The 25,393-nt window shown below is 37.4% G+C and overlaps 1 long non-coding RNA gene across 1 annotated transcript in view; it reads left to right on the top strand.

The window, feature by feature from the left end:
• The first annotated feature begins 6,963 nt into the window (after positions 1-6,963).
• LOC121039384 (uncharacterized) overlaps positions 6,964-25,393 on the top strand; it is a 162,069-nt gene continuing 143,639 nt past the window's right edge. Inside the window, exon 1 of the long non-coding RNA XR_005794732.1 lies at positions 6,964-7,071. This is a non-coding gene — a long non-coding RNA (uncharacterized LOC121039384). The remainder of the gene's footprint in view (positions 7,072-25,393) is intronic.

The following is a 25,393-nucleotide window of genomic DNA, read 5'->3' as shown; positions in this document are numbered from 1 at the left end:
ATTATGCTGGCCCAAATGCTAGGACAAGAACCTTGCCCCAAATTTATTAGTGGCCAAATCAGATGCATCTCCTATCTTCTATTTCATTGTTTTTTTTTTCTAATAGTAATATTAAGAGGGTTTCTTCAAATATATCTCAATAAAAATCCTGCTGCTCCTACTTGTCACTTAGAAACTTTAATAGTGTTATCCCATGAATATAGAGTAAATCACATAATTTTACTCATTCTACTCAATATAATCTTGGTAATATGTAATTAAGGAAAGAGCTTGGCTAGTTTGGTAATTGTTTTACACTGAAGTACAGTAAATGAAAAACAAGGCAGTCACAATTAGAAAGAAACCAAGTATAACCTATAGTCTGGTATTCTTATGTTTGATAACCACAGGTCAGAACTGAAACATGTGGACAACCATCTGCATGAATTATGAGTTTTCTGCAGCATTTCTGGTCATTTAATTAACAGTGTATTTATTGTGTGTCTTTACCTGCAAAGCTTTATATAACGTAATTAGAGATATCAACAAATAAGACCATGGTCCTTGATCAAAAGATACACGACAGAAATCTATTAAATACATATAAAAGAAAGAGGCAGAGACAAAAGCACCAGTAATTCACTTTCTAGTAGCAAAATTTATGAAAGCCATTAAATAGAGGATCTTTTATTAGACTGTTGACTGCATAAAAGTTATTCCATTCTAACAGCTCTCTAGTATCCTGTGGATAGTAGCACTCTTTACCAAATCAATTATATAGCATAGTGGTTAGAAACATGGGCTTTTGGCTAAGCCTTTTGTTGGCTGATGGAGTTTGAATAAGTGACCTGTAAAATGGACAAAATACTAAAATTTACCAACATTGTTATTAGGATTAAGCAAGGTGGTGACAGTAATGAGTTTTATTCAGTGTCAGCACATAGTAAGTACTCAGTAAATGTTAGCTATTTTTAAAGTTAATGGAAGATGAGCTGGCAGAACTATTTTAGGATGTCATATGTTGTTTCCATAGTATAGGATTTGAATTAAAACAGAGAAATATGAAATGACAAATGCCCACCATGAGGTTCAGACACACCCACATCATTGGCATTTTCTTCATCCCAGAAAAGCTTTGGGCTAGCCAGGATACTTCTTGGTGATAAAGGAAGAAAGAACACCAAGATTTCAGGGGGATAACTCGATTCCTCTTAGATATTTTCATCTCTACAGAAAAAGTCAGATCGCCCAGAGTCACATCTTCACCAGTTGAAGAAAGATCTAACATCGGTTTGAATTTGAGGGTGAAAAATGATTATTGTTAATAAGTAGCTACTGATTCCTGAGTCCAGTTGCTGCATAAAATGAGCACAAGCATTGCTTCCTATATTGAATTCACTGGGAAGTGCTGGACACATATCACAAGGTATTAAGCAACATTTACACGTGGACTATTCACCAAGTATTTACTGATAGCTTGCTAAGTGCCAAACACTGATTGTTTAAGAGTAGGTAATTTGTGGAAAGATTAATTCAAAAAAGGTAAAAACTATTGATTTGTAATCTTAGATGCCAGGAAGATCTTCAAATATCTTTATATATGTGCTTAATATTCTATATTTTCATCACTGCTTTCCCCTGTGGGGAATGACTATTTAACCTAGTAAGATGGGAAGTGCAAAAGCTTTAGTCAAAAATTAGTTTGGTGGTAAGTACTAACATTATCTGTATGATCTGGAACAAAAGTCTTCATTTACTTAGTCGTCAGTTGGATCATCTATAAAATTGGAGGAATAATGCCTGACTCATTTAGTTGTTATAAAGCTTGAGTCATAACCATTGGCTAGCATCATTTTGACCCTCAGTAAACATTAGTTTACTTTGGCCCTCTCTTCCTGGCACTAACTTATGCCTTTAATTTTCTGCTAAATACTTGTGACTGGTGCAGGTGTAGATAATCAGAGGGATATTACCGAGCTTTAAGTCATGCCTGCCAAAGCAAATTCTAGGTCAACCTTGATACCTCTATTGGAAGAACTGACAACAGAAAAATCTCATTCCTTCAAGAAAAATGTATTAGGTATCCACATTATGCTTGGCATTAAAGGTACAAATGTGCCTTCATGGAGCTCACGGCTAAGCCACACAGTACTTTAAACAAGGTATATGTGCTCATATGGGGGAAATGTGTGGTCCAATGGAAGTATACACGAGGCATTCCAAGGTCAGTTTTGAGTTCAGGCGTGAAGTGATCAAGGAAATCTTGCTAAAAGAGAATAATGAAAAGAGTTGCAACAGCAGCCATTTACTGAGTGCTTGCAGTGGTCATTTTATAAAACTTAACCCTCTTATTCCATACAATGTCTCAATGAAGAGGATTCCATTTTATACCCATTTTGTTGATGAAGAAGATAAAGTACCCATTAGGTATTTTTATAATGACACATCTAGTAAATGAGGCACAGAGATCTGATATCTAAATAGAAACTTTAAGTAGTTAAAAGAGGAATTCTGGGAAGAGGGGAAAAAGGTTTTAGGCAGAGGGGATTCTGAGTACAAAGGGCCAGAGACAGCACAAAAATAGAGACTGGTAGTGTAATAGGAACTAAGAGTGGGACTGGGGGAGAAAGTAGAGGTAAAACCTCAAAGGGAAGCAAAGACCAGATACTCAGGAACTGAATACATCAGACAAAGAAGTTTCAGAGCTCTAGAGGACCATGAAAAGTCAGTGAAGGATTTAAATACTTGCCAGAGCTGAGTTTGCAATATAGAAGAAACACTTTAGCTAGAATACAGAGATAAGAGATTGGAGGAATGCAGTCAGTAGTGAAAACGGACAATTAGGATTTTTTTCAGTGGCCTAAGGTAGGAGCAGAAAGGACGATAAAGTGGATGGGGCAGACAACTATTTTAGATAGTTGAGTCAACAGCAGATGGTGATTAACTGAAGAATTTGAATGAGACAGTAGTCAAAAATATCTCACAGGTTTCTGGACTAAGAAGCCAGGTGGAAATAATTTTCATTTGTTGGAAAAGGGAGTGTCAGAGAAAGGACAGATTAAAGAGAAATATATTGAGTTTAATTATCTAATTGTACAATTATCTGTGCAACACCCAAAATTGGTTTTAAATGGGATTTTCAAAGGATAATTTGTCTGAAAGGTTCAAGTCTTTCAAAAAAAGTCAGTGTGAAGGATTTTATCAGTACTTTTGTAATGGAAATTGCATTACCATATAAGCTTTCCCCGCATTATCATGGCTGTAGATTATGTGGAAAATGTAAGACTTGTTGAAGGAAAAGTGCATGTTAAAAGCTATATTTAGTATCCTGGACCTAATTCTAATGTGGAGAAGAGTAGATGTCCCTACGTCAATGGAGAAAATTCAAGCATCAGACCATGTACTGGATGACTGTCTTTTGTATCTGTATTGGTTTTCTAGGGCTGCCCTACCAAAGTACCACAGACCAGGCAACCTAAACAATAGTAATTTATGTTCTCACAATTATGAAGGCTGGAAGGTCAAAATCAAGGTGTTGGCAGAGTTGGTTCTTTTCTGAGTGCCCTGGATGAAGGATCTGTTCCAGGCCTCTCCACCTGGCTTGGAGGTGTCTTCTCCTATATCTGAACATGGCCTTCCCTCTGTACATGCCTATGACCAAATTTCCTTTCTTATAAGGACACCAGTCATATTGGGTTAGGGCCAACCCTAATGGTATCATTTTAATTTGATTGTTTCTATGAAGACCCTATGTCAAAATATGATCACATTCCAAGGTACTGGGGGTTAGGACTTCAATATACGACACTAGGGGCAGGGAAGACACAGTTCAGCCCATAATAGTATCTTTGGTAATACACCCTAAGCCAAAATCAGAGGCAGTAGGGAGTTTGTTCCAGAGGTGTCAGAGATATTAGTCACAACCTCCAGGTTCCAGATTCGTGGTGACAGTCAGCATGCCCAATACTTAGTGCCTTTAGTGGTGACAGTGCCAACCACAAGGCCTAATTCCAGCTGCTGACACTGGTAGGCTCACTTAGTAGTTCTTCTGGCTGCTTCCGCTGCTTGGCATCCTTGGTTTCTGCCCATTCTTTTAGCCTATTTCTCCAGCTTTTCTAGGCTTCTACAAGGCACCCAATGCTTTACTTTCTTTAATTCAGTTAATCATATATGGTTTCTAATGTTTCTAATCTAAAACCTTGACAACTAGAAAAAAACATTCATAGATTTTTTTCTGCATGTTGAATTAAGACTTACTCTCCTCTATGGTACAGGACCAAGAACAGACTGCAGAGCCAGCAGATCTGGGTTTCAGTCTTGGCTCCATTATTTGCCAGACACATGCACACGTTTCTCAAATTAAGCATCAGTTTCCTCATAAGGAAACTGGAAATCATGTAATACCAAACATTTATTGGGCACCTATCAAATTCTAGGCACTGTTCTGTTATTTTATATACGTTATGCCATTTGCTTCTCATAACAACCCATGACCATAATTAGTATTAATATTAATATCAGTTTTTTAGATGAAGAAAATGATGCTACATGCCAATGACTCCCCAAATGCTTGTCCCAAACCCAAAACCTATCTTTTGAGCTTAAGTCAATATACCCAATGACAATTATGACATATTGAAAACCTAATGTATTAAAAACTAACTCTTCTTCTTCTTTCTTTTTTAATAAGCTCCACACCAAGCATGGAGCCCAGTGTGAGGCTTGAACTCAAAACCTTGAGATCAAGACCTGAGCTGAGATGAAGAGTTGAATACTTAACTGACTGAGCTACCCAGGTCTCCCTTAAAAACCTAACTCTTCAGCTCTGATTCCTTCCCTGACTCAATAAATGAGGATAGTCAAGTTTTTCAACCCTAAAACCTTTGTTATTATTGATAACTCACTTCTCCTACTTCTAATAATAACTAAGGCCTGATTAGTTCACCTCTGTATTAGTTTTCTATTACTACAATAATAAACTACCACAAATTTAGCAGTTTAAAACAACATTGATTCTCCCAGTTCTGAAGGTCCAAAGTTTGGGCACAGTATGACTGAGTTTGTTCATAGCCTAGAGTCTCACAAGTCTAAAATCAAGATGTTGGCAGGGATGAGTTTCCTTCTGGAAGTTCTGGGGGTGAATCCTTTTCCAAGCTCATTAAGACTGCTGGTTGAGTTCAGTTCCTTGTGGTTATAGGACTGAGGTCTCAGTTTTGTTGCTGATTGTCAATTGGGGGCTGGTCTTTGATCCTAGAAATTGATAGCATTTCTTCTCATACCTTCTGCAGGGTCCTTTCAGCAGTAGTGGCTTCAGAGCTCCCTCATGCTTTGACTCCCTCTGCTTTCCCCTTGTACTGTATACCTCTGCTTCCAGCTGGATACAATTCTCTGCTTTGAAAGGCCTTATATAATTAGATTGAGTCCATCCAGAATACTCTTCACATCTTAATGCCAGCTAAGAAAAAAATGTAATTGCCTCTGCAAAATCAATTTTGCCATGTAATGTAACATATTTACAGATTTGAGTGTTAGGATATGGACTTCTTTGGAAGGAAATTATTTTGCTTACTATAATAAGCTGACAGGTAAATCTCTTATTACGCATAGATAATAGCAATGTTACATATTTTTAATGTTTATTTATGTTGAAAGAGAGAGTGAGCAAGCAGGGGAGGGGCAGAGAGAGAGGGGGAGAGAGAGAGAATCTCAAGCAGGCCCCATGCTGTCAGCACAGAGGCTGACATGGGGCTTGATCTCATGAACCATAAGATCATGACCTGAGCAGAAATCAAGAGTCCAATGCTTAACTGACTGAGTCACCTAGACACCCCAGCAATGTTACACATTAAGAGTTATACACTGTGGAGCTGGACCCCTTGAAGTTCTTTTACCTATTGGCTATTAACTTGGACAAGTTAGTTAACCTCTTTGTGCTTCAGTTTCTTCACCTGTAAAATGGAAGTAATAATATTGTTTGCATCATAAAATTCTTGGTAAAATTAAATGCATCACTGTATTTATGGTTTTTAGAATACTGCCTAGTACCTTGTAATTGCTATGCTTTTTCTATTGTTACAAATTGATACTTAGTATGAAGGGAAGAAGTGTTCCATAAGGAAGAGCTAGAGGACCAGTTTTCCAATGAGTGATCAACAAAAATCTCTTTAAGCTCACAACTGAACAACAGAAGCTATAGAGTGACATGACTTGAGTAACCAATTTTAGAAGATCACTCTGATCCCACAGAAAGTAATAATCCTAATCCCAGGGAGTAATAATATTGTTTGTATCATAAAATTCTTGGTAAAATTAAATGCATCACTGTATTTATGGTTTTTAGAATACTGCCTACTACCTTGTAAGTGCTATGCTTTTTCTATTGTTACAAATTGATACTTAGTTTGAAGGGAAGATCTGTGGGAAGGGACTGGAATGAGTCAAGCACAAAAGCAGAGAAACTGGTTAGAAGACCATGGGAACAGTGCACATGAAAGACTGATTTGGGCAGTGGAGATAGAATGGAATATATTTGAGATATATTTTGAAGGTTGTAGTAGGCTGAATAATGTCCTCACACAAAGATACCTATATCCAAATGTCTGCAATTTGTGAATACGTTATGTTACATGGCAAAGAGGAATTTGAAGATATAATCAAACTTACTGACCTTAAAGTCACAGGGAGAATAGCTGCAATTACCCAGGTAGATCCAATCTAATCACATGAGTTCTTAAGAGAATTGTTTCCAGCTGGAAGAAGAAAAAGGCTTCAAAGAGACGAGGTATAAAGAGAGGTCAGTGATCCCAAGCTTGAGAATGATGTGGTGGATTGTTGCTCGCTCTCTGTCAGAGGGCCTTGTTTGTAAGGCTGGAGAGAGACTTGAAAATTTAAGGCAGGCCCCCAGTTAACAGCCAGCAAAGAAATGGGCCTTAGTCCTACAGCCACAGGAAACTATATCCTGCCAACAATCGAATGAGCGGGAAGCAAAGCCTTCCAGTAAAAGCCCAGCTGGCTGATGCCTTAATTTGGGGTTTGTGAAACCAGGAGCAGAGACACCAACTGAAGCAGCCTAGCTTTCTGAACTACAGAACAGTGAGTAACAAACTTTTTTCAGGTCTTTTATTTATTGTTTTTGTTTGTTTTGTTTTAAGCCACTAAACTGACTCATTGTGGTCATTTGTTATGGCAGAAATAGGAAACTGCTGCATTTATATATTGATATCAGTTATCCTCATAGACTGAGAGTTTCATAAGCACAGGGATTGTTTAGCTCACCACTCTACCCCAGAGACCTATTCCACTGTTTAGCATTATACTAGGTGCTCAATAAGTATTTTGTTGCAAACACGAGACAATGAAAATTTGTATAACTTGACTAATGTCACACAATTAGTGTTTGAACCAGGCCTTGACCTCATGCAAGAACACCATCTATAATGAATTGTTCTGAACACTGGAGAGTGTATATAAAGTCTCTGATGTGCAGTTGACATTCAGTAGCTATTAAATCCTCCATTTCCCTTTAATTATCCTGACCCCAGTTCAGACTGTCCTCATGGTACTTCTGGCTAATACTAATGTCCTAATGGGCTTCACTGACTTTAAGCCCTCTCTCTTCCAATCAATTTCTTACCAGATTAATATTCCACAAACACATTAGGTGAGACAATGTCTTTGCAAGAACAGGGCCAACTGTAAAGCCTATGTGTTATTACTATTATTACCATCACTCCTGCTTCTATGCTGCATTAAATCTGCTGAGCCAAGCTTCCAAGGTGCCAGGGTCACAGACACTTCCCCTGTTCTCCCAGATATGTTTCTCAGCATTCCTCAGTATGTACCCATCATGCAAGCAAAGCCATCTCTTCTCTTTTGGAGAAACAGCCTAGACTATGACCCTAGATCTTTGCTTATACCATTTCTGGCTCCCCTTTGTAAATTTTGCTCTGGCCTCAGCTTTAAAACCCACCTCCTTCTCACAAAGTTTTCCTTAACTACAATATCCATTGCTGGTCTCTGAATTCCCATAGTACTGAACTCTGATCCATGCTCTTTTGTATTTATTTATCTGGTGTATTCCACAGTCCTAAACTGAATGCCTTTTATATAACAAATATTTTTCATGGCATAAACTGTGACCTTTGCTCAATACTGTTTTGGAGATAGTTTTTGGCTCGTTGATATGTGTGGGTATGAGTCTTGCCAGCTCTACAGTAAACCCCTTGCAGGGTCACTTGAGAAGCTGACCTCTGGAGTCAAACAGGTTGCATTCAAATCCCACCTATATCTTACAAGCTGATTGACCTTGGGGAATTTCTTTAATTTCTCTGAAACTTAATTTCCTCGTCTATAGAAAGGAGAGAATAATGATATACTTCATTGGATTGTTGCTATGGGAAATAAATTTGTGTAAAGCTCTTAAAATATTCTCTGGCCTACAAGTGTTTGATACACATTATCCAATGTTATTTTTACTACTTTAACCACTATTCTGTGTCTTCCACAATGTCTATTACAATGCTGAGCACACAGTGGGTGTTGGGTAAATATCCCTCACTAAATAATTATTGAAAAATAAGCTATATCAGATGGCTAATCTAGCAAAGGAAAATCAGGGGGAAAAGATTCAAAGAATTATCAACTGGAGGCGCCTGGGTGGCTCAGCTGGATAAGTGTCCAACTTTGGCTCAGGTCATGATCTCACAGTTCGTGGGTTTGAGCCCCGCGTCAGGCTCTGTGCTGACAGCTCACAGCCTGGATCCTGCTTCAGATTCTATGTCTCCCTCTCTCTCTGCACCTCTCCCACTCACACTCTCTCTTTATAAAAAAAAATAAATATTTAAAAAATTAAAAAGAATTATCAACTGGACTGAACATTCAATTGACAGAAGCCAAAAATTAATTAGGGAAACGAAGATAGCCACAAATTATTCCAGTGTATATAAATCAAGCTAAGAAACAGGGAAGTCAGGATTATAGGGTAATTTTATTTTTTGAAAAATTTAAATTGCTAATTAACATGTGTTTTCAGTAAAAAAGAAATTCCAGCAATAGAGAAAGTTGGTAATATGACCTTTATCCTCACCTCCCACTATTCCCACAGCTCAGAGGTACCTACTAGGAAGAGTTTGTCTGGTTTTCCCAGAATGTTCTGTGTGTGTCATTACTTACCTTTCCAATCCTCTATTTCCTCATTTTGAGAATGAGCAAATAGAAATTTTTTGTAGGAATGTTCCAAAAATTTAATAAACTACACAATATAATAACCAAAGTTAATTTGAGAACAGCATAACTTTATAGGCATAGAGGGAAAAGAGCAGAGATCTGTCAGAGTATTTTCAAGGTGAATCAGAGATTAATTCTCATGAAGGTGGTAAATCTCAAATGTATCACTAAAGATTATTATAGAGCATGCTCTTTCCTAAATCCATTCAAGTGATTGTACTGTTCAAACAGAAGGTTGTAGATGAATTAGCTTTTAAAAATGTTTAAGAAAGAAAATAAATATGTGCATTTATAATTATTCATCACAAAGTCAGTGTGCCAAATTTAAAGCATGTTGTTTAGTAATCAGAAAAGCTGATGAATAAATTGGGAAAAAAATAGAGAAAAAGAAAATGAATAAGCAATCACTGGATAGCAAAAGAGTAAATGAGGAAGTTAGAGCATGGAGCCCATGCCCATGTGCACAGGAAGGATGAGTCTCTGCAGTGTTATTGTCCAGCACTTGCCCTTTGAGCAAGAACAACCTAGTGAACTTCCCCTGGTCTCCTCCTCTGCTGGCAGTACACCAGACAGAGAATGAAATGGACTACCATAGCTTTCCCTTTCTACCATGCATCTTCACCTCCTCTTGCCCTGTTTGACTCTTTGGACTCCTACTTTACCTCTCAGTGTTATATGATGATGATAATAAAGACTGATGGTGACAGCGGTGATGATGGCAGTAGTTTAATGACAAGAGTATCAATGGCAGGCTGGAAACATACATATTCAAAAAATGTACCTTTATTTTATTCTTCTGCATCTAAATCACATTTCTATTTCAAGTTGCAGTTCCTGCAAGTCCATTTGAAATCTCCCCCGACTCTTTTCCCAGGGTTGTGTCTGTGTTATCACATGGTGACAAGGCAATGGGGTGTAGGTGGGTGGCCTTTAGGATTCATCACTCTTTCAACCCAGCTTCTATTCCTGTCTATAGATCCTTCTGATATTCTTAAGCCATCTGGGAATTAAAAAAAAACCCTGTGGTGTTATCTCTCATCCTTTACCATCTCTAAGACTCTGTTGGGTACACAGGAGACATTTTGCTGCACCTGCCCACACTAGGGTACCTTGGAACTCTGTGAGCTGCATTAAACCCATCAGTTTAGGCACAGCCCATACTCTGTTCAGGAGGCAGCATGGCCTGTCAAATCATTCTCACACTTTGAATATCTGACGTCTCCTTATACCACATGTCTCTAAAGTCCTCTTCTATTTCTAGCTGGACAGCGTTTTAAGAATTCTCCTTTTAAGCATTAATGTGAATAGAGTAGATCGGACCTCCATGGATAATACAAGGTAATGTCCTCATTTTAAGGTACATAACCTGAATTACATCTACAAAGTCTCTTTTGCCATGTACCACAACATATTCCCAAATTCTAGAGATTAGGGTATGAACATCTAGGGGTGTGTGCTGGATTATTCAGGCTAACACAGTCTCCAAAATATACAGCAAATATGTTCAGTTATCTTTATTCCCATTGCCCCAAATAAGTCTTTTATTTGGATGGTTTCATTGACTTCTCAGTTTCCCTGCTTTTGTTTTTGCCCTTTTCCAGTGTCTTCCTACAGAGTAGTCAGAATGATCCTCTAAAATATGTTATTCAAGTACTGCCACTCTGTAGCTTCTATCCTTCTAAAGTCTAAGTTCCTCAATCTGATCACAGGGACTTGTGGGCTCTGATGTCCTTTTATTATCACTAGTCTTTTGTTTTTCCTCACTCTACCCCTTTGTCACCAGGCTGTAATCCCAGTTACTGCTTGGAGTCACTGAGATCTACCAGTAGTGTCTTACCCTTGTTACTGCCTATCCAGAATTCTCTGTGTGGGCTACTTCCTCCTTACCATACTTCTCTCTACAGCCTGCCTTAGCTGTCTCGATTTCTTCTTTCAGTTTTGCACTTAAAGAGCTTTTTGTGGCCCACCATTGAGAAAATTGGTCTGCATCTGTTTGTGATTCCTATGGTTCTTTCTCCCTTGCTTGGACCATGTCCAGAAGGCAGCATAAAAATTCCTCCTTATTAAGGGCCCCACTTTTACTCTAGCTTTTCCTTAAAGTTTTCCCTCCATTCCTGTGTCAGGATGCTATCTAGTTTCTATGGTGGGATGCAGATCTCTGAGACTGTTTTCTGTGTTCGATGTTTCTATAGGACTTGAACTTCAGAAACTCAAAGTACTTTTCTATAAGTTTATTAGAACTTCCCTCCCCTGAATCAGTGGATGACATGGACCACATGTCAATGAATAAGTTACAGGGCAACAAGCTTGACTGAAAAATAAATCTGTTAATATTTTGAAATATCATCCAGACATAACGATAAAAATCATGAAAAATAACTACCATTCACTGAGTACTACTTATTGCCTGTAAAAGTACCACTAAATGCCACATGTTTTGTTTTAATATTAATTAATTTATTTTGAGAGAGACAGAAATAAAGAGAGCCAGCCGAAGAGGGGCAGAGAGAGGAGAGAGAGAATCCCAAGCAGGCTCCTTGCTGTCAGCATAGACAGCCTGACAGGGGGCTCAATTTCATGAGATCATGACCTGAGCCAAAATCAAGAGTTGGTTGCCTAACCAACCAAGCCACCCAGGTGCCCCAATGCTACAGTTTTAATCTTCAAAATAGTCCTGTGCCATAGGTAATATCCCATTTTATTGATGAGCAACCTGAGATTTCAAAAAGATAACAAAGTGCTATTTTCAAAGGCTTCTAATCAGAAAGATCAGTGTCTTCGTTCTGGCAAAAATGTTGTGTTGTTGTTGTTGTTGTTGTTGTTGTTGTTGTTGTTCATACCTGCTTTGGGCAATAGTCTTTTTTGTTTCTTATAGGCCCTGGAGCTCTCTTACCCATTAATGACTTTTTCTCTTGGAATTTGAGGAAACATCTTGAATGCCTTTCTCATGTATAGTAACTGTGAAGAGACGTGTGGTATATATATTTGACAACATTGCGATTCGTCATCAAACATATTAGAACAGGTGGTTTGAGAGTGCAGTCACCATGCAGAATTTACAGAACTTAGAAGATTTGAGTTCAAGGATGATAGAAAGACATGATCAAGAAATGCGGATGAAGCAGTCAATTTTCCAAAAGAGAAGTTGTGTCCAAAGCTGGGAATCTGTGGACATCAAGGAGCAAGAGTTACTTGAAGGAGCCAGAGAGATAAGGGAGAAAAGCTGAGGCAAGGTGTCTTTTAGGTGGAGGGGTCTTTAGAGGGATTACTCAGTGTGTTCCATTTAGCATCACACAGTCCTCAAAGAGCCTTGCTTTTATGTTCCCAAGGAGGCTCCAGGCTTGATACTAACCAGACTGAATTCTCTGTGAATATTCTGTGGTGCAGACCTTGAAAGATTTACAAGTAGAAACTTTTGAATCTAAACAAAGAGCCACAGGAAGAGAATACTTCTCTCACCTTTAGTTTCCTAACATGCTTAGGTGTTTTATGCCAGCAGGGAGGGATGCAAACCCACATCCCTATAATACAGATGGAAGATAATCATATATCTTAAACATTTTCAACTGCCAACATGAGTAGGGTTTTAAAAATGGATACCTGCCTTAAAATATCCAGATGGAACTAGATCAAATATCTAATAAATGTAACAGTTATTAATAATGAATAAGGCATTCTGAATATCTAAGTAAGAAGGAGAAAATTTTAGAAAATCTAAACATACTTTATAATAATTTTAAGTCCTCTTTGGTGATTTAGCATCAGATCAGCAAATATTTCTGTTTTCATAAGGTTGAAGTCAATGATTTTAATATTTTTAATGTTTTATTTCAAAATAATTTTGATTTACAGGAATGTTGTAAAGATAGTACAGGAAAATCCCATATATTCCTCATTCATTGTCTCTGATGCTAATTGTAAATTACCATGGCACATTTGTCATAACTAAGAAACTATCATTGGTAAATTAATATTACCTAAACTCTAGACTGTGTTTGAATTTCATCAGTTTTTCCACTGAACTCCTTTTTCTATTTCAAGATCCAACCTAGGACACCACACTGTATTTAGAAGCTGCTGGGTTTCTAGAAAGCTAACTATAGCAGACAACCTATTTCTTCATTTTGTAAGCTGCAGTTTACAGCAGTTTCTTCATGTTGCTAGAACTTGTTTGAAAAGAGATACATTCAATCTGCTGATGGGTTTTGTCTGAAGTTCTGCAAATAAGTCTTGTCTCTAGGTGAACTAATTATTTTGGTAGTGGGAAGACCAACTGGGTGTTAAGAAATTTTTGGAGATAGGTCAGTATACAGCAGTAATATAAACTTGGGGATTTTTGTTTCCTAATTTAGACCAGAGCTTCTCACCCACTGACATTGTTCCTAAATCAACACTACTATTGGTTCAGATGAATATATTTTCAGTATGGGGTCAATAAAAGAAAAAAACTATGATTAAATTTTATTATTATGGTTATGTGTAATGATATTTCCTTAGGAGTAAATAACATTTAAAACAATCTGACCAATCATGTTCTTCTCAATTAGATTCATATTTTCCATGGAGTACTTCTTAAAAACTTTACACTAAAGACTACTAATGAGAGAGAGAATCCAACTCGGACCCTTGAGATCTGGCAGCTTATTAAAAGAGCCTTCCAAAAGAGAAGAAAATACATATATCTTTGAAGTGTTTAGCTTTGACTTAAAAAGTCATACATTTTGCATTTTATTCCATGATGTATTTGCTTTGTTTTCATTTAAAATTAGTGTTCGAAATTATTTAATACCAAGTCAAAACTGAGTTATGTTTATCCTGTGCCTTCATAAACCATCTTGCACCCTGATGGTTGAGGGTATGGCTGTCCCTTCTTGATGAGCAGACCGGTTAATGGAAGTCCATGCTAATCCAGGTGTTTGTTTAATTGCAGCCCTGATTAACCTCTTTAACCAAATCTCTTTGTACAAACATTATTATATTTTATACTCAGGAGAAAAATGTCTTAGTTCCAGGACTTAAGTCTTCATACTTCTGAATTAATAAATATGTGGTTCCTTCTGTCTTTGATGTACTTCCAAATTTATTCACCTACCAACTCTTGTGTATGATGAAGAAGTTACAGACATAGGCCTTGGAGTCAGGGAAGCTGGGCGTCTGGTCTACTCTAGACCAACATGTAGGACACTCTTTACCATGTAGTCATGGCATTTAAACTTCTAGCACTGTTGTATATCAGCCAAATGACCTTGAACAAAAACTCCACTAAGCCTTAATTCCAACAATGTTAAATTGAGATTGATCATAGTAACTAGCTTTCAGATTTATTATGAGAATTAAATGGTATGGTGCATGGAAAGCATTTAGTCAACTGTCTGATCCATAGTCACAGCTCAGTTATTTTGTTAGTATATTTTAAGACCCAGTTCCAATGTCATTTCTTCTGTGGAGTCTTCCTCTTTTTTCCATGGAGAATTAGTGGCCTTTACTTTGGGTCTCATTGCATTTTTGTTTTACTTAAAAAAAACATAGAGGATTGTCATAGGTGAATCATCATACGCTTTTAAGTAATGAGATTATAAAACAGCAGGTACATTATATGTGTGAGATAACCATGTTAACAGTGGAGTGTTTTCTTTCAACACCTCTGTATTTTTCAAACTTTCTATAACATGTATTTTAGAATCTGAAATGAAGAAAGCAATGTAATACTGTTCTAACCATCCACATTAAATTTATTTTATCAAAGTAACACATGCACATATTTCCCTTTTCTGCCACTCCCTAACTACTGAATCCTGATCCCTAAAGCATATCATTTTCAAATCTTTTGATTGTTTCTCCCATTTGAGATTTTAAATAACATGCACATATTATTCCTCCATTTTTCCATCTTAAACTTCTTTTGGCTTTCTAGTATAGAAAGTCTTGGACCACTTCTCTCTTGAGCCACAACCTAATTTTCCAATATCTTTGTCCATCTTCTCAGTACAGTTAGATTATAGGAGTTTTCATTAAATCATTATACCACATTGTTATTATGACTAAATATAATTCATACCTTCACTATGCAGTTTATTATGTTTATCTTGTATATTTTGGTTTCCTGGAATTAATCATCGTTACATTATTTGTTTGTTCAAAGATTATGTACCTATCATTGCTTCTTCTCAAACTCTCCCAAGAAAGAGCCAATTACCTCTTAATAGCAAATGCATCCAATGGTCTTCCCTGCACCACCCGCATTTCCACAGACCTCTTTCCTAGACCCCTTGTGCTTTTGATCACTCGGGACTGCTTCCTGAGATTTCTAGGCCTCTCTTGTGGACTGAATTCTGTCCCTCTAAAATTCATGTTGAAGCCCCCAACCCCCAGTACTTCAGAATACGAGGATATTTGAAGATAGGGCCTTAAAATAAGTGATTAAGTTAAAATTAGGTCATTAGCATGGGCCCTAATGCTATCATTATCCTATATTTCTACCTTTTATTTTTTGAATCTCCAATATTTTATTATGTAGTCAGTGTTTGTTGATATTTAGCCACATATTTACTACTTCTTTTGCTTTAGTTGCTTCTTGCAGTTCTATCTGGGAGAAACTCCCTTCTGTTTTAAATACACCCTTAAGAATTTCTTTTGTGTAGTGCTATTGCTGGTAAAGGCTTTCTGTTTTTGTTTGTCTGAAAATGTCTTCATTCTACTCTTGTTTTTCAGAGATGTTTCTAATGGGCTTAGAAATCTAGATTGTAGGTATTTTCTCTCAATACATGGAATATATCATTCTGATATGTATTGTTACTCCTGAGAAATTGGCTCCCCTTTTATCACTACTTTAAAAGCCTGCCTCCTTTTAAGATGATCTCTTTTTCTTTATTGTTCTGTGTTTCACTGTAATGTATGTAGGATCTTTTTGTTTATCCTGCTTGTGATTTATTTGGCTTCATAAAAGTGTGGATTTGTTTCTTATTTGTACTACAAAATTGTCAGCAGAATTTCAGTTCAGTTTTGCTAATGTCCATCCCTTTTCTTCTCTTGGAACTCTGAGATGTGTTAGATGTTCTTACTCCAGTTATCTGTGTCTTTTTGCTCCTCTTTTATATATCCCATGTCATTTCTCCATACTGGTTTGAGATAATTTCTTCAGATCCATCTTCTACTTTATGAATTCCCTATTCTTTTCACTCTAATATTTGGCTCAACATGCCTGTTCAATTTTAAGCTATTTTCAATCTTGTTGATTTTAGTTCCTCCTCTCTAGACATTTTCAACGTGTTTTATTTCTCTAAGCATATTATTTAGTTTAAGCACTGTTACTTGAAATCTATATGTGTTCACTTACTGTGATTTTTTTTAAGACTGGATCTGTTATATGTTGTTTACAGTACTTATTAATGGTACTTTGTTTCCTTGTGAATCTAGTTTTTATTTTTATTTTCTTTTTCACGAGCTTATTTTCCTTGGACATTTATTTGAGGAGAATTATTTGAGGCCTGAGATGAAAGTGAATACTACAGAGGTGACTGGCCAAGTGCTGGACCACTCTAAATCTGTGACTGGGTTTCTTTTGAATCAGTTGAAATTACATACCAAAAACTTGGGTAAAGGCTATGTTATGGTTGTCAATTCTTGGTCATTTTTCATTTGAGATTCAGGGTCAAGGTTCAAGACAAAAACCTTTCAGTCCACTGAAAGAGATTTTATTGGTTTTGGATATGGTGCTAGATCATCCTTATCCCGAAGAAGTCCTTATACTTTTATGGGCCCTAGCTTTACCAGAGAAATCCATTTGGCTCCCTGTTTTTGGCAGTACTTGGGCTTTATTTCCTGTCTTTTTCATTCCTTGAGTCTATGAAAGCCAGAACTCAAGTTCATATAGTTTGGCAGTTGTCCTCAGAGTGAATTCCAGCCACAGAGCTCTACTTAGTTCTTCAAACTAAGAATTTATTCAAATGTATTTATTCAAATTAATATTTGAATAAATAAATAATAAATAAATATTGATTATTCATTCAAATAAATGTATTCAAATTTATTTTTATTTTTTCATGTTTATTTATTTTTGATATAGAGAACCAGAGTGCAAATAGGGGAAGGGCAGAGAGAGAGAGAGAAAGACACAGAATCTGAAGTAGACTCCAGGTCTGAGCTGTCAGCACAGAGTCCAACATGGGGCTCAAACAGCAAAATCATGACCTGAGCTGAAGTCAGATGCTTAACCAACTGAGCCACCCAGGTGCTCCTTCAAATTTATTTTTAATATCTTATCCAGGATTTTTAGGTTGCTTTAGCAGTGAAGGTTGATTCAAGAAACTAACCTCTTGTGTTATCAATAAAGACACTCCTGCTGTTGCTGATACCACACTATCAATTATAATGTATTGAATGTACCTGCTGGTGTTTCTTTTTCCTACTAGACTTGGAGCTTCATAAAGACCGTTGTTCATCTCAGTGGCTGGCTTATAATAGGGACTTCGTATATCCCTATAAATAATAAATAAATATTAGTAGGATATTATTCTACATCAAATTACATGTTTCATGCCCTTTATTGATTGACTTATGCAGTACATTTCTGACTTATGATTAGGAAAGATAAGGAGATTGGAATTTGAAATTTCATTAATTGGTTCAGTTGTTAAGTGTTTGTGTTCCCCTTTTTTAATGGAGATATAATTGATATATAACATTATTTTAGTTTCAGGTGTGCAACATAATGTATGTTTTCTGTGGCATAACATACAGGAGAAATTTATTAATGTAATTATTAATTCAGTGTATCACCTCATTTAAATCCATAAGAAACGCAAACCAGTTGGCCTCACAGCATAAAAACAAACAAAATAAAAAAATCCTGTTATATAACAGTGACTTTTTATTGTCTCATTTTTCTGGTGGCCTGTTGCTATGGAAATCTCCCCATATATCTGCAGACGTGAATCACCGGGTAGCACTACATCTGCAGTGTACCATATGGCAAATTTACTACAGCCAAAGGAGGCAAGTAAAAACTCCTTAAACAAATGGATTTACCACTTCGAAGGTTGAAGCAACTATTAAGTAGGCTACATTGCTTGTTTATTGGCAATATCAAAGTTCACAAAGGCATTTGTCCTGAACAACTGAATACATAGGTGATGAGCTGGTACTTGGAATGAACAGGCCAAAGGGCTGCTGGGAGGGCTGCTCAGGAGAAAATGCCCAACCCCATTTGGTAAGCAGGGCCTCTACCCTTTGCAGTTGTCTGGTCTCCACCTGAATCCACTTCATTTGTAGTGCTCATAGAATGATCCTGTTGTTTAGATCTATAGATACAGATCTATAGCTCTTGGAAAACAACCCCATGTTGGTTTCATAATAAATACTTAACATATGATTGGATGGGTGGATAGTAGACTTGGGAAGTTAATTCTTGATGTGTCTGCAGTTACAGCTGCTGTGAGCAGGGGATGGTTACCATTTGTGGACCACCACACACGCTAGGCTTTCATCTAAGTGTTTTACTTACATTATTTTTTATTTTCGAACCTTCCTGCCAAGATATGATACCCATTTGATTTATAAGGGCACAACAGTTAAAAGATACTAATCTGTTATCTATAGTTTGCAAACGGGTTGTGAAGTTGAGGTTCTGCAGCAATTCTGACTTCAAGGCCTGTTCACTTGTCACTGTATAACAATTTCTCTGTAAGAGATGTTTATGAAGAGCAGAGGTCAACACTGTACTCCAGAGTCGGACTGCCCAGCCCAAAAGTCAGCTGTATCTTTCACTATCTTTGTGACTTCAGGCTACTTACTTGACTTCTTCTATCTTCAGTTTCTCCATCTGTAAATAGGGGTAATGAAAGTACTTACCTAGGAGGATTCTTAAGAGAATTAAATGACCTATGGCAAAGGGTGTAGTAAGTACTAGGTAAGTGCTCAGTAAGTGTTAATTACCATCACTATGTTCATTCACTAATTTTAAAATATAGCATACTAGTGTTCGGATATACAAGGATGAGTAATTTTTTTTTCTTTGTTTTAGGGCAGTAGTTCTCAAACTGTGGTTCCCAGACTAGCAGCATTACGATCAACTAAAAACTTGTTAGAAAAACAAAGTAGCAAGACTTATCCCAGATGTACTGAATAAGAAACTCTAGGGATGGAGCCCAGCCATCTGTGTTTTAACAAGCCCTCCAATGGTTCTGATTCACGCCGAAGTTTAAGAAGCATTAGTGTGGGAGAAAAAACGTTGTCTTTCCCAGTTTTACCCAAGGCCAACTCTGCTCAAAGGATGTTTTTGGAACCAGTCCTGAGACACTGATTTTTCTAGAATCAATCCTCATGTCTTCAAGTGGGTGATGCAATCACTTTGTTCTATGGGCCCATCTAATCACTCAGATTCTTGATTAAGAGTTAATCATTTTGTCTTGACTGCATTTGAAATGATCAATTATTTTATAATGATTTGCTCTTCTGTGGAATTAGATATAATGCTGTGATTATCATAGCCATTAAAAGACACTGCTGGAATTTCTCCAGGGTTGAAGCAGACAGAATATTTGAGGTGCCCAAAAAAACAGGCTAGCCTCTATTTCTCCATGAAAACCTAACATTTGATTAATTTTTCTGACTAGGAATTATTTGAATCAACTTTGTAAGGCTTTTTCTAAGTTGCACATTGTGTGGGTTCATAAGTGGAAAATGACACATTGGCAAATTTTCAGACTTAGCCTGCTTCAATGCAAGAATAAAACTCCATGCATCTGAGCCTCAGTATGATTAATTTAATGCCATCCTCAAAAATGAAAATTAAACCACTCATTTTACCAAAGTCAAGAGAGGCAATGAAATTAAAATCATTTTTATCAAGACTGTTAAACAAATAAGGATGTTTAAATGGTTTAAATGTTGAAATCTCCCTAAAATTTTTAAAGCTATTTACCTTTCCTAAATCTCTTTACTTAATCTATAAAACAAAGGGGGTTATTTCAGTTGATTTCTTAGTATTGTGGTTGTTGTTGTTGTTGTTGCTGTTGTTGTTGTTTTTCCCCTAGCTGTCAGAAAAGAATGGTGCAATGAGTATGTGGAAAACTATTATTTACATTTAGAAATAGAATGTTTAAGTCCTTTGGGAGTAGACACACATCTAACTTGATAAAAATTTTAAGCAAGTCCTTTTGAGATCTCCACAAAAACTATCAAGTTGGTAGACTTCATAGCAGTTCCTGAAACTTTTGGCATATAGTAGCTATAGAGAAGCTTTTGATTTGAGCAGATGGAAAATCCCAATTAGGTTGAGGTTGTTTATCTGTCCAGCAGACCTTCAATATCTTTATTTCATAAATAAGTATATTAATATTACCTATCTCATAAAGTTCTTACAAGGATTGCATAAGGTTATCAGTGTTAATAAACCTAATGCTTGATTCACACATAGAAAGAGCTCCACATACATGTCATTACTGTTCCAGCACAGTGGTTTCTAAACTTTGTCATGTATCAGAATCACCTGGACTGATAATTGTTTTAAAAAATAGATTCTCAGGTCTCTTTCCAGAGATAAGGTGGATCTACCAAATCTGCATTTTTAAAAAATATAATTTATTGTCAAATGGGCTAACATACAGTATGCAAAGTATGATCTTGGTTTTTGGGGTAGATTCCCATGGTTCATTGCTTACATACAACACCCAGTGCTCATCCCAACAAGTGCCCCCCTCAATGCCCATCACCCAATTTCCTGTCCCCCCACCCCACCATCAACCCTCAGTTTTTTCTCTGCATTCAAGAGTCTCTTCTGGTTTCCCTCCCTCCCTCTCTATTTGTAACTATGTTTTCCCCCTTTCCTTCCCCCATGGTCTTCTGTTAAGTTTCTCAAGATCCACATATGAGTGAAAACATAGGATATCTGTCCTTCTCTGACTGACTTATTTCACTCCACATAATACCTTCCAGTTCCATCCATGTTGCTGCAAATCACATGATTGCATTCTTTCTCATTGTCAACTAGTATTCCATTGTATATATAAACCATGTCTTCTTTATCCATTTATCAGTTGATGGACCTTAAGGCTCTTTCCATAATTTGGCTATTGTTGAAAGCACTACTATAAACATTAGGGTACATATTCCCCTATGCATCAGCACTTCTGTATCCCTTGGGTAAATTCCTAGTAGTTCTATTACTGGGTCTTAGGGTAGTTCTATTTTTAATTTTTTGACAAACCCCCATACTGTTTTCCAGAGCCAGCTGCATCAATTTGCATTCCCACCAACAGTGCAGGAGGCTTCCCATTTCTCCACATCCTCACCAACATCTGTAGTTTCCTGAGTTGTTCATTTTAGCTACTCTGACTGGTGTGAGGTGGTATCTCAGTGTGGTTTTGATTTCTATTTCCCTGATGATGAATGACATTGAGCATCTTTTCATGTGTCTGTTGCCCATCCAGATGTCTTCTTTGGAAAAGTGTCTGTTCATGTCTTCTGCCCATTTCTCCACTGGATTATTTGTTTTTTGGGTATGGAGTTTGGTAAGTTCTTTACAGATTTTGGATAATAGCCTTTTGTCTGATATGTCATTTGCAAATATCTTTTCCCATTCCGTCAGTTGCCTTTAAGTTTTGTTGATTGTTTCCTTTGATTTGCAGAAACTTTTAATCTTGATGAGGTCCCAATAGTTCATTTTTGCTTTTAGTTCCCTGTCTTTGGAGATGTGTCAAGCAAGAAATTGCTGCAGCTGAGGTCAAAGAGGTTGTTGCCTGCTTTCTCCTCTAGGGTTTCAATAATTTCCTGTCTCACACTTAGGTCTTTCATCCATTTTGAGTTTATTTTTGTGTATGGCATAAGAAATTGGTCTAGTATCATTCTTCTGCATGTTGCTGTCCCAAAAGACTCCACCAAAAGGCTGCTAGAACTGATACATGAATTCAGCAAAGTCGCAGGGTACAAAATCAATGTACAGAAATCGGTTGCATTTCTATACGCCAATAATGAAGCAACAGAAAGAGAAATCAAGTAATTGATACCACTGACAATTGCACCAAGAACCATAAAACACCTAGGAATAAACCTAACCAAGGATATAAAATATGTGTACACCGAAAACTATAGAAAACTTATGAAGGAAATTGAAGACAAAAAGTAATGGGAAAACATTCCATGCTCATGGATTGGAAGAATAAATATTGTTAAAATGTCAATGCTACCCAAAGCAATCTACACATTCAAAGCCATCCCAATCAAAATTGCACTGGCATTCTTCTCAAAGCTAAAAAAAAAAAATCCTAAAATTTGTATGGAACCACAAAAGACCCCCAATAGCCAAAGTAATATTGAAGAAGAAAACCAAAGCAGGCATTGCAATCCCAGACTTTAGCCTCTACTACAAAGCTATAATCATCAAGATAGTATTGTATTGGCCCAAATATGCATTTTTAATAAGCTTCCTAGGTATTTGGAATACAGCTCATCCTAGGTATTAAGATTTTCCAAAGAAATAGAACAAATAGAAGATAGATATCAAGACAGAATGAGAGGGAGAAATACATTTATTTTAAGTAATGCCAGCAAACTAGAAATTCAGACAAGAATTGATACTTCAGTCTTGAATCTGAATTCTACAAGGCAGCAGCCTGGAAATTCAGGGAGGGTTTTATGTTGTCATCTTTAGGTAAATTTGTTCTTCAAGAAAGCTCAGTCTTTAGCTCTTAAGGCCTTAAACTTATTAGATGAGGCCCACCCATATCATGGAGCATAATCTGCTTTACTCAGAGTATACTGATTTAAATGTTAGTCACAACATAAAATATATCTTAATAGCAACACGTAGTTTTTGACCAAACAAGTGGGTAGAAGGAGAAGGAATGGTAACTTGGACAGATATGAAGAAGTAGGGAGAGCAGTTTTGTTTGGGGGTTTGGGATTTTTTTTTTTTAAGCATAAAGCCCAAGAGCAATGTTGTAGCCTTTTGGAGGTTAAGCACATTTAACCCTCTTCTCAATAGCTATGTACAGCTCAAGAGACCTGGAAGACTATGAGGTTGTGGGAAGAGTCCATGAGTGGTTTGAGGCGTAGGTAGTGTATAAGAAAAGGCATCACTATTTACCTTACATTATTAATACTTTTAATGCTGTAGGTATTGCTGATGCTTATAAGTAAAAAAAAAAAAAGTGTGGGGGGGCGGGGGGTACACATGGGGAAAGACAACACAGAACCTGATTCTAGTGCCCAGTCACTATCAGGGTACTGGGGCCAAGATTAAATGGGTCAGAGGTTGGGAAGAAGCAGCCAAACTAACATTTTTGAGCCCCTGTCACTCAGAAACCATGTAGCTACATCATAAAGATTATCTTATTTAATTCAAAAAATTTTTTGAGGTTTTTACAAGTGAGACACTTGAACCTCAGATTCCTCAGGTTAATTACCTAAAGAAGGAGAGGGAGACAGAGGATGCAAAGCGAGCTCCAAGCTAACAGCAAAGAACACGACATGGGGCTTGAGCTCACTAATAAACATGAGCTGAAGTCAGATGCTTAACCGACTGACCCATCCAGGCGTGCCTGTGCAACTTTTTAGTAATAGATCCATAGTTCAGATCCAAGTCTCTCTGACTGGAAAGACCGTTCTTTCACTGCTTCCTCATGAGGTAGGGTGCTGTGTCAAATTTACACAGACTGCTTCAGTCCAAGGTGGGCCTCTCGAAAAGATGTGGATTCTGTGTTCCTTACAGTACATACTTCTCTGATAAACTAGCTCAGCTTCATTGTCTCATCTCCTTGTGGACAAGTGAGAATATCTATGACAGCCCAAAGTCTGAGGTCTTAGTCTTTTAAATTTGGTTTGTGGAAAGACTAAGACTGGAGTGTGATCTGCAGAGTTTGAAGACAAACGTGTGTGAAAGGATGTACCCAGGGTTGAAACTTAAATTAAAATCCTGGCAAATAGAACCAAAGCAAACATCTGATGGAGTGAGAAAATATCAAAGTCTGGGGCTTTTGGAAAGAAATGAGGTTTGTCAAACCAGAGCAAGAAGCATAAGAACAGAGGAAAGGGTATGTGTGTGTATGTACTTGAAGCTTCCTGGGGTAGTCAAAACTTAATAAATAGAATCAGATCAATACATTGTGTTATATCCTTGTTCCCCGTCACTTTTAAGCTGTGTCACCTTGGACAAGTAACTTATACTCTGTAGAACTCAAGTTTTTGCATGTGTAAAATGGGTTTAAGGTTCAGCGAACAAATGCAGGTGAAATATCTAACCTTGTGTCCATAAGTGCTCAATACATTGCTGCTGCTGTTAATTATTATTAACCATAGTTGAGAAGAAGAGCTATGAGGCTGCATATGTTTGGTGCTTCAGGAGCCACACTTGATACCGTGTTCTCCCAGAAGATCCTGGGAAATATCCTTGACTTATTTCCCTAGTATTGGAGAAAACAGAGAAGCAATTACATGGATCTCCAAGGGCCTAGGTGGGGCAAGAGACTGGGTGATTGTCAAAAGTACCTGCGATGCTATACATCTCCTGGAAGGGAGCTAAGCTGGAAGAAATCCAAACTTGTTTCTCCACAAAAGGAGTTAAGAAAAGAAGTCAATGCTCACAGCCAAAACCAAGAAACTGGGAGGAACCAGGAAAGCTGAGAGTGAAGACCAGAGAACGGGTATTCAGGAGTCAGCTAAAATGGATCCCCAAGATTGGGTGACCACTCTGGATTTGGTAACGTTTTAAGAGGCTCTAGTGAGTGGGGTTATTTTTCTTTCTTTTTTCTTTTTTTTTTTTTTCTTTTTGGTTCTAAACAAACAATTTAACTTAATAAGAACAGGAGAGACAGAAGAGGGGATAACTGTTAATATCTAGATTGTGACTACTTGTGAGAGCATTGCTCTTTGAGAATCCTATGCCTGAATGCAAACATTAGATCTTACGCTATCACTCAAGACTTTAATCCTTGAAGTGGAGAAAGGCATTTGGCAACTGTTGTCCTCTATCTCAAATCTTAAGACTTCTTTCTGGGGGCGCCTGGGTGGCGCAGTCGGTTAAACGTCCGACTTCAGCCAGGTCACGATCTCGCGGTCCGTGAGTTCGAGCCCCGCGTCGGGCTCTGGGCTGATGGCTCAGAGCCTGGAGCCTGTTTCCGATTCTGTGTCTCCCTCTCTCTCTGCCCCTCCCCCCGTTCATGCTCTGTCTCTCTCTGTCCCAAAAATAAATAAA

The sequence above is a fragment of the Herpailurus yagouaroundi genome, unplaced genomic scaffold, assembly GCF_014898765.1.
Source record: "Herpailurus yagouaroundi ecotype Mexico unplaced genomic scaffold, PumYag 180, whole genome shotgun sequence".
NCBI lineage: Eukaryota > Metazoa > Chordata > Mammalia > Carnivora > Felidae > Herpailurus > Herpailurus yagouaroundi.
The sequence above is the reverse complement of the archived record's forward strand: the minus strand, read 5'-3'. Positions and strand labels throughout refer to the sequence as shown.